General features: G+C 30.4%; 1 protein-coding gene across 8 annotated transcripts in view; it reads left to right on the top strand.

Annotated features, from left to right (window-relative positions):
* The first annotated feature begins 727 nt into the window (after positions 1-727).
* Positions 728-13680, top strand: part of LOC135141810 (uncharacterized) — a 153084-nt gene continuing 140131 nt past the window's right edge. For 6 of the 8 annotated variants that reach the window (XM_064073294.1, XM_064073276.1, XM_064073312.1 and 3 more), the window contains exon 1: positions 728-843. The gene's annotated coding sequence lies outside the window, so the exon portion shown is untranslated. The remainder of the gene's footprint in view (positions 844-13680) is intronic. The other 2 variants (XM_064073332.1, XM_064073322.1) reach the window with 1 other exon arrangement.

Raw genomic sequence — 13680 nt, 5'->3', positions numbered from 1 at the left:
AATGCAGCAGACAGAATAGAGCTGGGACACAGACAGACAGACGGAAATGAAAAATGTGGGTGATATTGTAATCGATTAATCATGTCGTTAGAGATGTCAAGAACGTATGAAATTAGACATTCGTCAAAATATATATCTAAGACACTGATTTAACTTTATCGAGAAAATAAAAATATGCTTTCTCATCTATTCACATGTGGAATTAAGTATTTTTTAAATTTTGTAATTTATCTATTCCCGTTGACACACCAAAAACTACCAAAAATGAAAAAGGAAAAAATAAGTTTGATTGTAACTTGAGGAAAAATAATAAAACACAAAATATCAGACAAAGGGTTAAAAATTCGTATTTAAAATGTGAAACTCAGTTGAATAAAAATCTAACAGAAAATTTTCCTCATATTTTACAAAGTTTTCTAAAAAGTGTCACAGAATTGTACGAACTAAGCCCTAAAACGCAAAATCTATGTATGATATGTGAGACAGAGCACAAGAAAGCTCAACACAAAAACTTTTAACCCTCGAAGCTCAGTGCGACAAAACCTCCGAAAAGCATCCCCGATCGTATCAGACTACCATCAACTCCTCAGACGGCCCCAAAAAAGCCCCCACAACTCCCCGAAACAGGCGTTCTTATCACCGTGATAAGAGTGCAGCGACATGCGCGTCATCGTCCTGACAGGTAGATGGCAAGACGCGTGAACCTGTACGACACCGACGCCTGTAGTTTTCAGTAGTCAGTACAGCTCCGGCAGCGGACGGAAATAACCGCGTCCTGGGCGTCGCGACGCCCGCGCTCGTGTCGAACACAGTGTGTGATAGTATGAGTGCGCGATGCCTTAGGTAGGTACGACCGTCAACGCTCGGTGTACTCATTACGCGTATAAATACCTGAAGGTTTCCCCGATTTTTACGCAATAAAGGCAGAAATAAACTTTCCGACAACTTTCCAAATTATATAATGGCACTTTTTTTCGGAGACGTTCGGCGTCTCTGGAAGGAAGCCCATATTTAATACCATGCAGTCGAAGGTCGCATTTCGAATTTGAGCGGCGCGGAACGCGGCTAGGGGTTGTTTTTGCGTGCAATAAAAGTAACACTGCGACGCGAAATGAATAAAAAGTCGAAGAATGCCGGGCTGTTATTTATTTTTTGTTGGGGTGATGATGAAAAATGGAGCATTGATCCGACAATTTTACACAAGAAAAGTTTCAAGTGTGAAGGTTTTGACGCGGTAATTGACTGACATAAAAACAAACTATAGGTAAATAAACATAAAATTTTAGTGCAACTATAAAGTACGAAAATACCCGCAAGTTGTCCACTGGCGAACTGCGAATTTATTTAGAGTTGATTCGGTTAGTGGAAGCTAATGCGGGCCTATTTCGCAAACGTGTCATTACGAGGGAAAAGTCAAAAAAGAATGTTGCAAGCTGATATGAAAGAAATGTCTTTATCGATTAATGTTGAGGACATTGACGAAGGAAACGGGGAACGGAACTACAAAAAGAAAAGAACTCCATCCGATAAAGTATTTTAATGAAACACGACACCTCCTATTTTCTTTATTTACTTTTCAACTTGTAAGTCGTAATTAAAAAATAACTTTAAAGAACAATCATGAAATACGCATTCTAACTACCGTTTGTTAAATTTATTGCAGATCTAATCTGCAATCATTCATTGTAAACACATGCAACGAAAAGATTTGCATTAAACTTACACACTTGAACCTTGGGCTGATTCGCTGAATGTTTTATACGTTGCGGACAATGTGACCAACCTGTAACATTTACCAACGAAATTCAAGCAATATACAAAAAAAAGTTTGCAGTAAATCTTTGAAGCTTTGATTTTTATGAATTTATTTTCAAATAATAAATAGTATTTCAAGATACCGACATATTTTGTTTAGCTTCAAAATTTTACATTTTAAATTCCTAAGCTCTGTTATGTTGCCTTGAGGTTATGTTAATTTTGGCACAGGTACTACTATTCATCTTTATACATTAACCAAAGCCAAACGCAGGTGATCTTAAAGCTAATATTTTTTGTTCTTTATTTTCGAATTTTTGTGATATATGACAATGTTTTTTTCAGTGGTTACAAAAAAGTTACTTTTTTTTTTAAACGACAATAAAAAAAACTGTATAAAATGACAGGTCAAATAATTTGCTAACTAGAAAAAACGAGTGCAATCACCTTAACTAAACTTCTAGCCAAACTCCAAGAATAAAGACAGAGAATTTGAAAATCGCCGAACTTTTATAGCTTTCGACTTGACGTGGATAATTTTTACATGCAAGAGGCAATAAAAACATGGTACACCTATCAGTCCCTATATTTGTGAGCTCTCTATTTTTTTGTTTTTATGGGAGTGGTGCGTGTTAGACAAAAATATCTTAGGAGTCGTATCATGAATTTTTTCCCTCATGTAAAATTATACACTTTCGTACAAAACTAGCTTGTATATTAAGGTACTCTAAAATAACGAGTTCACATTAGTTGACTATATTTTTGCAATATTTGTACCTAAAATATGACCAGTAAACTTGCTAAATATTCAATATGATTAGTTTTGTCCATTGGACGATTCGCTACTTATATATTTTTTCGACGTTTCATGACCCTTAGAGTATGAAGAAATAGGTCTCCCCTTTCCGTCTGTCTATCTGCCATCTGTCCGAATTTTTATTAGACAGATAATTTTCAAAACTACTGGAACGATTGTTCTCAAATTTTATATGTATTAGGAATATCGTATAGATGGTAAAACGCTAACCAAAATTTGCATAAACATCGCCCCCAACAAGAGGATGACAATATCTCCAAAATTTACACTAGTAAATATTGTTTCAGTTTTATAAAATAAGATAATCCTTCCCATGCGGTTTATGATTCCGTCTTTAGTTTTTCCCTTTAACATTGGCAAAAAAATAAAATTGTGTAACAACATTTTACATTTTAACTTCGAAACTGTAAAATCCAATGCTCTGAAATCTTTATGCATCCCATTCCAAAAAATTGATGACGAAATCTCAAAATTTTGATGAATAAATCCTCTCTGAAGTATGCAAAATATTATGACTGTATAATTGCAGTCTATCAATGCACTCACATATTTTAAAATTACTTATACAGGATAATTAAAAAAAAAACTAATCAATGAGGCAATTTATTGTATTGATTAAAATCAAGAACGACTCACTCCATTTTCCACTGAGCGTAAAGTACTAGTATTATTAGAATTATACTGTATCTAGCGAAATTGGTATACGTGTCCTTGCAAAGATGTTGATGATCTCATCCCAAAATTTTGTAATGGAAAAGCTCACTTAAAACAAACGCGCAGCATGCTTCTTTGCATCTGCTTTAGTACCACATACATATCTTTATTTTAATTTAAAAGAGTTGTCATAAAAAAAATAAAATTCGCAAAATCAAAGTTTACAATTCTTCGAAAAATCTGGATTTATTTACCTCGGAATTTTTGATGTTAACAATTTTTCGTTTTTCATACTACCATTTTCTGAATTTTTAATTTTTGTTCAATTTTTCGTTCCCTCGATTTTTGATTTTCCATTTTCCGGATTTTATATCACAATTTTTCGTTTTCCCTTTTTCTTCGATTTCACAATTTTTTGATACGAGAGTTTTTAGTTTTTTTTGTTATTTATTTTTTCAATTTCACAATTTCTCGCCTGCCAAATTTTTCAATTTTTCGATTCTCAAATTTTTTGATTTGCAATTTTTCAATTTTGCAATTTTATGTCTTACAATTTTTCACTTTTTAATTTTTTAGTTTCCCAATCTTTAATTTTTGTTCAATTTTTCGTTTCCTCGATTTTTGATTTTTATTTTTCATTTTCCCGATTTTTAATTTTTGATTTTCTCGATTTTATATCACAATTTTTCGTTTTTTTTCCTTTTACTGTTCCAATGTTTCTTTCAATTTTTGATTTTTCAATTCCGCAATTATCCGATTTTCCGATTTTTTTATTTTCAATATGTGGATTTATAACATTTGGTTTTTCGATTTTGGAGTTTGTCATTTTTTTTTCCTTTTTCTTCGAATTTATGTCACAATTTTTCGTTTCTTTGTTTTTTAAATATTTCCATTTTTCAATTTATCGACTTCCAAATTTTCCAATATTTCGTTTCTTGGATTTTCCGATTTGCAATTTTTCTATTTTGAAATTTCTCTATTTTGCAATTTTTCGATATTACGATTTTTCCTTTTTTTATTTTTCAGTTTCCCAATTTTTAATTTTTCGATTTTTCAATTTTTCGTTTGCCCAGTTTTTCAAGTTTTGATTATTTTTCATTTTCCCTACTTTTCTGGATTTTATATAACAATTTTTCGTTTTTTCATTTCCTCGTATTTTCTCTTTCAATTTTATAGTTTTTCGCCTAAGCAATTTTTCAAATTTTCAATCTCTGATTCTTCAGTTCCTCAATTTTCCAATTTTTGGATTTCTCAATTATGTGATTTTCCGATTTCTTTAATTTTCAATATTTCGGTTTATAATATTTGGTTTTTTTCATTTTATACTTTTTCGTAACTCCATTTTTCTCATTCGAAAAGTTGGAAAATCCAAAAATTTAAGAATCGAAAAACTAAAAAAATCGAAAAACTGAAAAAAACGAGCATTTGCAAAATCGAAAAAGTGGAAAATCGAAATTTTTTAAAAATCTAAGAAATGAAGACACGAAAAATTGAAAAAAACAGGACTGAACAATTGGAAGGAAAAACAAATCTAATCGAAAAACTGGAAATGCCAAAAATTGTAAAATCGAGAAATTATAAAATCGCCAAAATTGTTAAGTTGAAAAACTAATATTGAAAGATCCAAAAACTGAAAAATTAAAAATCGAAAAATTCAAAAAGTAAAAATCGAGAAATTGAAAAGTAAAATAAACAAAACAGTTTTAAAGTCCAACAATCGACAACTATAACTATTATTACATATTTAAAATGAAAACTAGAAAAATCCCAAGTCAAAAATTAATGAAAGTAAAAATTAAAAAATCGAGAAAGTGTAAAATGTAAAATTGCAAAAACGAAAACTATTTCGATTTTACAATACATTTTTCTATTTTCACTTTTTCGATTTAGAAGTTTCTCAATTTGTTATACTTGGATTTGTCAATTATTCTAATCTTCAGTTTTTTTTTCTTCTTGATTTCCAGTTTTTAAATTTTTCGAAGTTTTCATTTTATACATTTTGGTAATTTTATTTTATGATTTCAATTTTACAAATTTCAATTTTTTTATTCAAAAGTTAAAAAATTCAAAAACTGAAAAAACGAAAAATTAAAAATCGAGAAACTGAAAAATTGAAACAAACTCAACAGTCCAAAAACTAAAAGACCAAGAAAATCGAAAAAATGGAAAAAAAATTACAAATCGAAGGCCTGAAGAAACGAAAAATTGAAACATTCAAAAACTAAAAATCGAAAAAATTAGAGAATCGAAGAACTGGAAAGAAGAAAAAACGAATAGAATCGAAAAATTGGAAAGTCGAAAACCTGAAACACCCAAAAATTAGAAAATCGAAAAAAAATCAAGGGCTACCAACGTATCGTAAAAATTGCAAAACGAAAAATTTGAGAAACGAAAATTTGAAAAAAGTGAAACTAAATAAACAAAAAATGATTACTCCATAAAATGGGAACAATGAAAAATACAATTCGAAAATCTGAAGAAATGAAAAACTGAAGAATTGGAAAACTTCAAAATTAAAAATTGAAAATTCGAGAAATTTTAAATCGAAAAATTAGAAAATCTAAAAATCTAGTCCCTCCTAAAATAAGACTAATTTTGGCAAATAATATACCCTCTAAAAACAGAGTGGGCGGGTGGGCGGGGCTAGTACCTGCTTAAATAAGACTCATTTTTGCAAATGACATACACTGAAAGATCCAAGAACTGAAAAATTAAAAATCGAAACAATGAAAAATTGCAAATGAAAATTTTAAAATCCACTAATCCAAAAATGAAAAAATCGTAAAATTGAAATATTGTAAAATTTTTAAAATTATAATTATTATTACATACTTTAAATGAAAACTACACAAATTGCAAATCAAAAATGAAACAAACGAAAAATTGAAAAATCAAGAAACTAAAACCTCTAAATTTTAAAAAACGAAAAATTAAAAGAACCAAACAACCGAAAATTCCAAAAATTTAAAAATTTCACGTTGAAAAAAGAAACATTATAAAATTAGAACATTGAACACCGAAACAATAAAGAATCAAAACCCGAAACGAAAAAATGAAGAAATGAAAAATTGAACGGTCGAGAAAATTAGAAAAATTTAAAATTGAAAATTCATGAAATTGCAAACTCCAAAAACTGAAACATTCAACAGTCAGAAAATTTAAACCTGAAAAATTTAAAAATGAAATTCGATAGTTACATATCATATACCTGAAGAAACAAAAAAATTAAAAAATGCAAATCGAAAAAACAAAAATTGATAAAATCGGAACATTGAAAAATCGAAAAATTGTAAAAGTAAAAAAAAATAAATCACGAATTTCTCGTTTCGACTTTTTCTGTTCTTTTAATTTTACAATTTTTCGGTTATTTCGTTTCTCGATTTAGCAATTTTTAAATTGTTCAATTAACCGATTTTCCAATTTATTTAATTTTCAGTGTTTCAATTTTAGAATGTTTTGTTTTCATAACTCGTCGTTTTTTCAACTTTAATATTCCCAAATTTAAAAATGGAAATTCCAAGAACTACGTATCGTAAAAATTGCAAAACGAAAAATTTGAGAAACGAGAATTTGAAAAAATTGAAACTAAATAAACAAAAAATGTTTACTCCATAAAATTGGAACAATGAAAAATAGAAAATTTTCTAAAAAAGAGAAAATAAAAACCGAGACGTAAAATCACAATTCGAAAATTTGAAGAAATAAAAAACTAAAGAATTGGAAAATTTACTCTAATAATTAAACATTGAAAACTCGAGAAATTTTAAGTCCAAAAAATTGCAAAATCTAAAAATCTAGTCCCTCCTAAAATAAGACTAAAATTTTGGCAAATAATATACTCTCTAAGAAGAGAGTGGGCGGGTGGGCGGGGCTAGTACCTGCTCAAATAAGACTGATTTTGGCAAATGACCCTCTGAGAAAGTAGAATACGCGCGGATGAGGTTAGTACCTGCTATGATAAGACTGGTTTTGACAAATGGCATACTCTTTAAGAAAAGAGGTGGGTGGGCGGGGCTAGTAGCTGCTAAAATAAGAGCCATTTTAGCAAATGAGATACCCTCTAAGAAAAGAGAGGGTAGGTGGGCAGGGCTAGTAGCTGCTAAGATAAGACTCATTTTGGCTAATGAGGTGCCCTCTACAAAAACAGAGGGTGGGTGGGCGGGGCTAGTACCTGCTAAACTAAGACTAATTTTGACAAATAACATAGCCTCTAAGAAAAGAGAGGGCGGGTGGGTGGGGCTAGTACCTATTAAGACTGATTTTGGCAAATGACATATTCTCTAAGACAACAGAGGGTGGGCGGCTGGGGCTAGTACCTGCTTAGATAATAGTGATTTTAGCAAATGACGTATCCTCTAAGATATTTAATTAAATTATTATAAGAAAAGACATTAGAGGCTCCAAAGCACTTTCAAATTCCTTCCAAACAGGAATACCTAGAACCTAAAGATGGTTTCAAATTTTTCAAAAAAAGGGGTCTCAAAATTAACTCAACAACAGGTCAGATCAGAATTTTCCAAAAGTAGAAGAGCAAAGTTCCCCAAAATTGTTAGTAGAGGCTAGTACCTGCTTATATAAAACTCATTTTGACAAATGACATATCCTCTAAGAAAATATATGGCGTATGGACGGGGGATAGTACCTGCTAAAGTACGACTGAGTTTGGCAAATGATATACACTTTAAGAACAGAGTGGGCGAGTGGGCGGGTGTAGTACCTGCTTAGATAACACTGATTTAAGCAAATGACATACCCTCTAAGTTAGACAACTGAAAAACTAAAAAATGTAAACTTAAACACTCGCAAAATTGCAAAAAAAACCGAAGAAACAAAAAATGAAAAATTGAAAAATTCAAGACTCAAAATCTGCGAAAGTGTTATTTGTGCATCTGATTTTAACATTATAGAGGTTATCAGAAAAATAACAATCGTAAAAAATTTTTATAATTTTTAGAAGAAGCGGGATTTGTTGAGCTGTACTTCAGGGGCGAGGGAAAGTTAACTTCAGTAAAAGCCATGTCAAAATTTATTATGCAAGTTACTTGATGTTGAGAATTCACAATGTAAGCATGGTTGGAATCGCTGAATTTTATTTTGGATTTATTGCGAAGGTTTAAACAATTTTTTCACATAATAAATCAGTTCAATTTTTTCAAGCATTTTTTGCATGTTTTTGATCGTAAGATGAAACTAATTTTGATTTCTAGAATCTACAAACATATGAATTCTGTCAATAAATTGCAAAGACGTCACTTGAACACCATTTGTTTGTTAGGAATGCACGAAATGCAAACGTTGGTGAATTATTTTCCGTCCCTCCAAATTTATTGGAATTTCTTGAAAAAATAAACTTTCCGGAATTGCGAAATATTTTCCAAAAGACGTAAACTATTCCTCCTTGTAGATATACGGTGGAATTTTAGTAGATAATTTGATTCAAAAATTGAAAAAAGTGTAAAAGTGGTGATAAAAATCTCAAAAGTGCAGTAATTCGGGATGGAAAACTTCTCGACTCGTGAAAAAGCTACGCATATATGAATCGATAAAGATCGAATCTAAATGAGGGTAATGACATTTAAATATTCATGTCACAATTTCTGCCTCACTAAAGCATGATCAAAACAATGTAAATTTTACTCTGGAATTTCTGCGAAAGCACCAAGCTTTTTCCGAAGTCGTCAACACCCAGCCAATCACACACCACTCACACATTTCCGTCTTTATTGTCTACCTTTCTTCCACCATCACATAATTGCCGCCGCATTACTGCGTAACATATTGCCCGGACCACTACAATGCGACACAAGTGTGCGAACCATCTTTATCTCGTAACGATAATGCGTGTCTTACAATTTACGATTGCACCCTGCCGTAAAACAGACATAATAGCACTTACGGCACTCATATTTTAGTGTCGTTGGACATAATCAAAGATCATCGAGGAACAAAACATTTTTCTAGATCCGACAGTAAGACCGAAATATTTTATGATCTGGAAATCCACTTATACGAAAGCAGTACAATAAAACACGTCAAAAGTTATTTAGCACGAGCGGGGTTTACATTTTCCCTCATATTTTCACATAATACAGTAAAATGGAAATTTTGCCAACGCAGAGATCACGGCTAAGAGGGAATCTTATTGGGCGGGAAAATGCATTAACAAACAAAGGAGAAGTAATGCGTGGATGGTAACATGTGGGAAAGACAAAGTGTGATGAACGTGAGTTGCTGCTTTAGTTGTAAAAAGAGAACCCGAATAATATGACAAAAAAATGTTTGTTATTGTGGCAGTGGTGCGTGCGTTCACCGTACGTACATTACCGCGTCCACCCTACTACATTTTTCTGGAGCACATTATCATGGAAAATTTTTCACGGAATAGAAGTGAAATAGAAGAATTAGCAACAAAACGACGGAAAAAACGCAGACTGATCTCAATTAATGTGAAAATACAACGCAGTGAAAAACATGTAACAATCATGCCCCTGGGAGTACTAAAAAGCAATTATCGGTGAATTAAGCGAGAGAAAATTGGTGTTTATGCTTGAATGCGGCGCAAACGTTGTGTCAGACTTTTATTAATAAATTCTAATTGTCAATTATGCGGATGTTAAGAGCCGGGGGATTTTCGTCCGATTTGCCTCCCTTAAGCAACGGCCTCGTTTCGGGTCCTTTGAAAGCGTGTGACAGGCAGACTCGTTTTAATTTTTATAACTTTTTTAAATTCCATACTTCAAACGAAAGCCTCGGGGACAATGCTCATAAATTTTTACATTCAACAGTTTATTTACTTCAGAATTATCATAAATAAGCGCTTGTAGCGAAATTCTGGAGCAGTGATCTTTCGACCTGCGTTAAGCTAGACGTTTTCTATATTGAAGGTGTAAACTGAAAGGAGGGAGACGAACGAATAAAAAACGCAGAGCTCAACGACGTAAAAAACGCCCAACTTGGCACGGATCTCCGGGTTTAAACTCTACGTATTTGCATTCAAATCACGACCAATTAATTTCTACAGGGGGCCTATCAGATTTTTCGCTTAGATTTATACCAGCTTTTATTTATTTTAATTATGTAGTTTTATTTCATTTTTTCAGAAGAATTAACGAGGGGTTTTAATCTAGCGAGCTATCAATTTTACGGGCATACACGCGAATTAAATCGCCAGCTGTCGGAAGACTAAATAAAATTATAAATTTTGGATATTAGTTAAAGTCAGGTTGGTGACATACGAAATTTGTTTAAAAATAACGGATGACACAAGTCATTTCTGGTAGAAACGTGCTGTATGTGGGAATTTCTATATATATCAAAGTATACCAACCATTTAAGATTAATGTGTGTGTGGGGCTTTCGTCAGGGACGTGGATCCGGTTATACCACTTTCATTTTTCGAAACCTTATTTAAGATTTTATTAGATTAATTAACGCATTGTGGGGTATTTTTAAAACTTGTTGTTCGAAATTTGGCAAAAATGATACTCTTTCGTACAACAAAATCAAATATATTGCAACAATTTTGTGCCAACTTTGTTCAATAAGCATTTTAAACAACAGCCTTATGGATATACTGTTCGGAAGATAAATATTTGTGCTAAATTAAAGTGTTTTCAGCAGTTTTAATCCACTTAATCATTCTCAAACTTCACATAACGTGTTTTTTTTAAACGCAACTTAGTATCAACAGAACGTTTAAAGACTACCATCTAAAACTAGCTGTACACCTATACATACTTCCCCCACCCGACAGAAGACTCGACAAAGAGGAATTATATTTAAATATTTCTAGAGAATCAACGCATCTTGAAATTCACATTCGATTGATGCTCTTCTAACTTTGTGACGATACATTTTCTTGTTGTTCCTATATTTTTACCTCCTGAGCGTAAGTAAAAAAGTATTATACTCGAGTTCATTGGACGATTAGCTCCTTTTATATTTTCTCGACGTTTCATGACCATTGGAGTACGAAAAAAATAGATCGCCTGTTTGGTTTCTCTGTGTGTCTGTCTGTCTGCCGTGTGCCCGAATTTTTATTAGGCAAATAATCTGCGAAACTACTAGACCGATTCTTGTCAAATTTTATATGTATATTAGGAATATCGTGTGGATGGTAAAACGCTAACCAAAATTTGGATAAACAGCCCCAGCAACATGACGTCATCTCCAAAATTTACATTAGTAAATATTATTTCAATTTTGTAAAATAAGGTAATCCTTCACATGTGGTTTATGAATCCGTGAACATCCAGATTTCTGGAATTGTATGTATTTTGCAATTCAACTTTGGAATGGTAAAACCGAAACATGGAAAATCGTTCATCAAAATTTATTCGTTTATCCCCTTCCAAAAAATTCGTTTTTCCATTTTCTCTATTTTTTCACTTTTTCATGTTTCGGTTACAAAATTTGTCAGTTTTTTCAAGTTCAGTTTTTTTAAGATTACTTTTTCAATTTTTTAATTTTTTGATTAGTCATTTTTCGATTTTTGCAATTTTTCGATACATCAACTTTTCAATTTTTTGATTTTTTACGTTTTCGTTTCCTCAATTTTTCAAATTGGTTAATTAATTTTTATTTTTCATTTTCCCGATTTCTTAATTTCTCGATTTTATGTGACACTTTTCCGTTTTTTTATTTCATTTATTTTTTCAATGTTTCTTTCGATTATTTCATTTTTAGCTTATTCAATTTCTCCTTTTACCAGTTTTTAAATTTTTGTATTTTGCAATTTTTTAATTTCTCAATTAACCGATTTTCCAATTTCTTTAACTTTCAATATTTCGATTATATTATCATAATTTGTCGTGTTTTTAATTTTTCAATTTCTTCAAATTCTTGATTGCCAATTTTTTAATTTTATACTTTTTCGTAATTTCGTTTTTGATTTTTCAACTTTACAATTTTCCAATTTTTTGCCACTTTTTTTAATCAAAAAGTTGAAAAAAAGAAAAGCTAAAAGTCGAAAAACTAAAAAACCCAAAAAAATTTAAAAACCGAAAAATTGAAAAAACGAAAACAGGAAAATTGAAAACCTGACAAACTAAAAATCGAGAAACTTAAAAATCACAAAGAAGAAAAAATGAATCCACTCGGAAAATTCGAAAACTCAAAATTTGTGAAAATTATGGAATCGTCACAATTGTAAAGTCGAAAAACTCTTAACACTGAAAGATAGAAGAATTGAAAAATTAAAAATGGAAACAATGAAAAATTGCAAATCAAAATTTTAAAATCCACTAATCGAAAAATGGAAAAATCGTAAATTTGAAAAATTAAAAAATTTTTAAAATTATAATTATTATTACATACTTCAAATGAAAACTAGAGAAATTGCAAATCAAAAATGAAACAAACAAAAATTGAAAAATCGAGAAACTAAAACCTCTAAATTTTATAACGAAAAATTAAAAGAACTGAACAACTGAAAATTCTAAAAATTGGAAAATTTCACCTTGAAAAAAGAAAAATTATAAAATTAGAACATTGAACACCGAAAAAATAAAGAAAATAAAAACCCGAACCGAAAAATTGAACGCTCGAGAAAATTTGAAAAATTTAAAATTGAAAATTCATGAAATTGCAAACTCTAAAAGCTGAAACATTCAACAGTCGGAAAATATAAACCTGAAAAATTTAAAAATGAAATTCGATAGTTACATATCATAAAATTGAAGAAACAAAAAAAATTAAAAATTGCAAATCGAAAAATTGAAAAAATTTGAATTGAAAAAAAAAATTGATAAAATCGGAATATTGAAAAATCGAAAAATTGTAAAAGTAAAAAAAATAAAACACCAATTTCTCGTTTCGGCTTTTCATGTTCTTTTAATTTTACAATTTTTCGCTTATTTCATTTCTCGATTTACCAATTTTTAAATTTTTCAATTAACCGATTTTCCAATTTATTTAATTTTCAGTGTTGCAATTTTAGAATGTTTCGTTTTCATAACTCCTCGTTTTTTCAAATTTAATATTTCCAAATTTTCAATTTCTCGATTTCCAAATTTTTCAATTTTTCGTTTCTTCAATTTTCCAACTTCTTGATTTCTATTTTAAAATTTTTCGGTTTTCATTGAATACGTTTTTGTAATTTAATTTTTGATTTTTCAAATTTACAATTTTTTCATTATTTTTCATCGAAAAGTTGAAAAATTGAAAAATTGAAAAAACGGAAAGTGGGAAAATCGAAAAGTGGAAAATCGGAAAATTACTAAACGAAAAACTGAAGAAACTAAAAATTGTAACATTGACTAACTAAAAATCGAGAAAAACATAAAAATCGCAAAGAAAAAATGAATCTAATCGGAAATTTGGAAAACCCAAAATTTGTAAAATCGAAAAACTGAAAAATTTAATAAATGAAAGTCTCAAAATCTAATAATCGAAAAATGGAAAAAATTCTAAAATCGTAAAAATGAAAAAACGAAAAATTTTAAAAATTATAATTA

Source organism: Zophobas morio, unplaced genomic scaffold (genome assembly GCF_036711695.1).
Source record: "Zophobas morio isolate AGI-343-1 ecotype UQ-CSIRO unplaced genomic scaffold, CSIRO_AGI_Zmor_V1 ptg000004l, whole genome shotgun sequence".
Taxonomy (NCBI): Eukaryota; Metazoa; Arthropoda; class Insecta; order Coleoptera; family Tenebrionidae; genus Zophobas; species Zophobas morio.
Note: the sequence above shows the minus strand (reverse complement) of the source record. Positions and strands in the feature narration are given on the sequence as shown.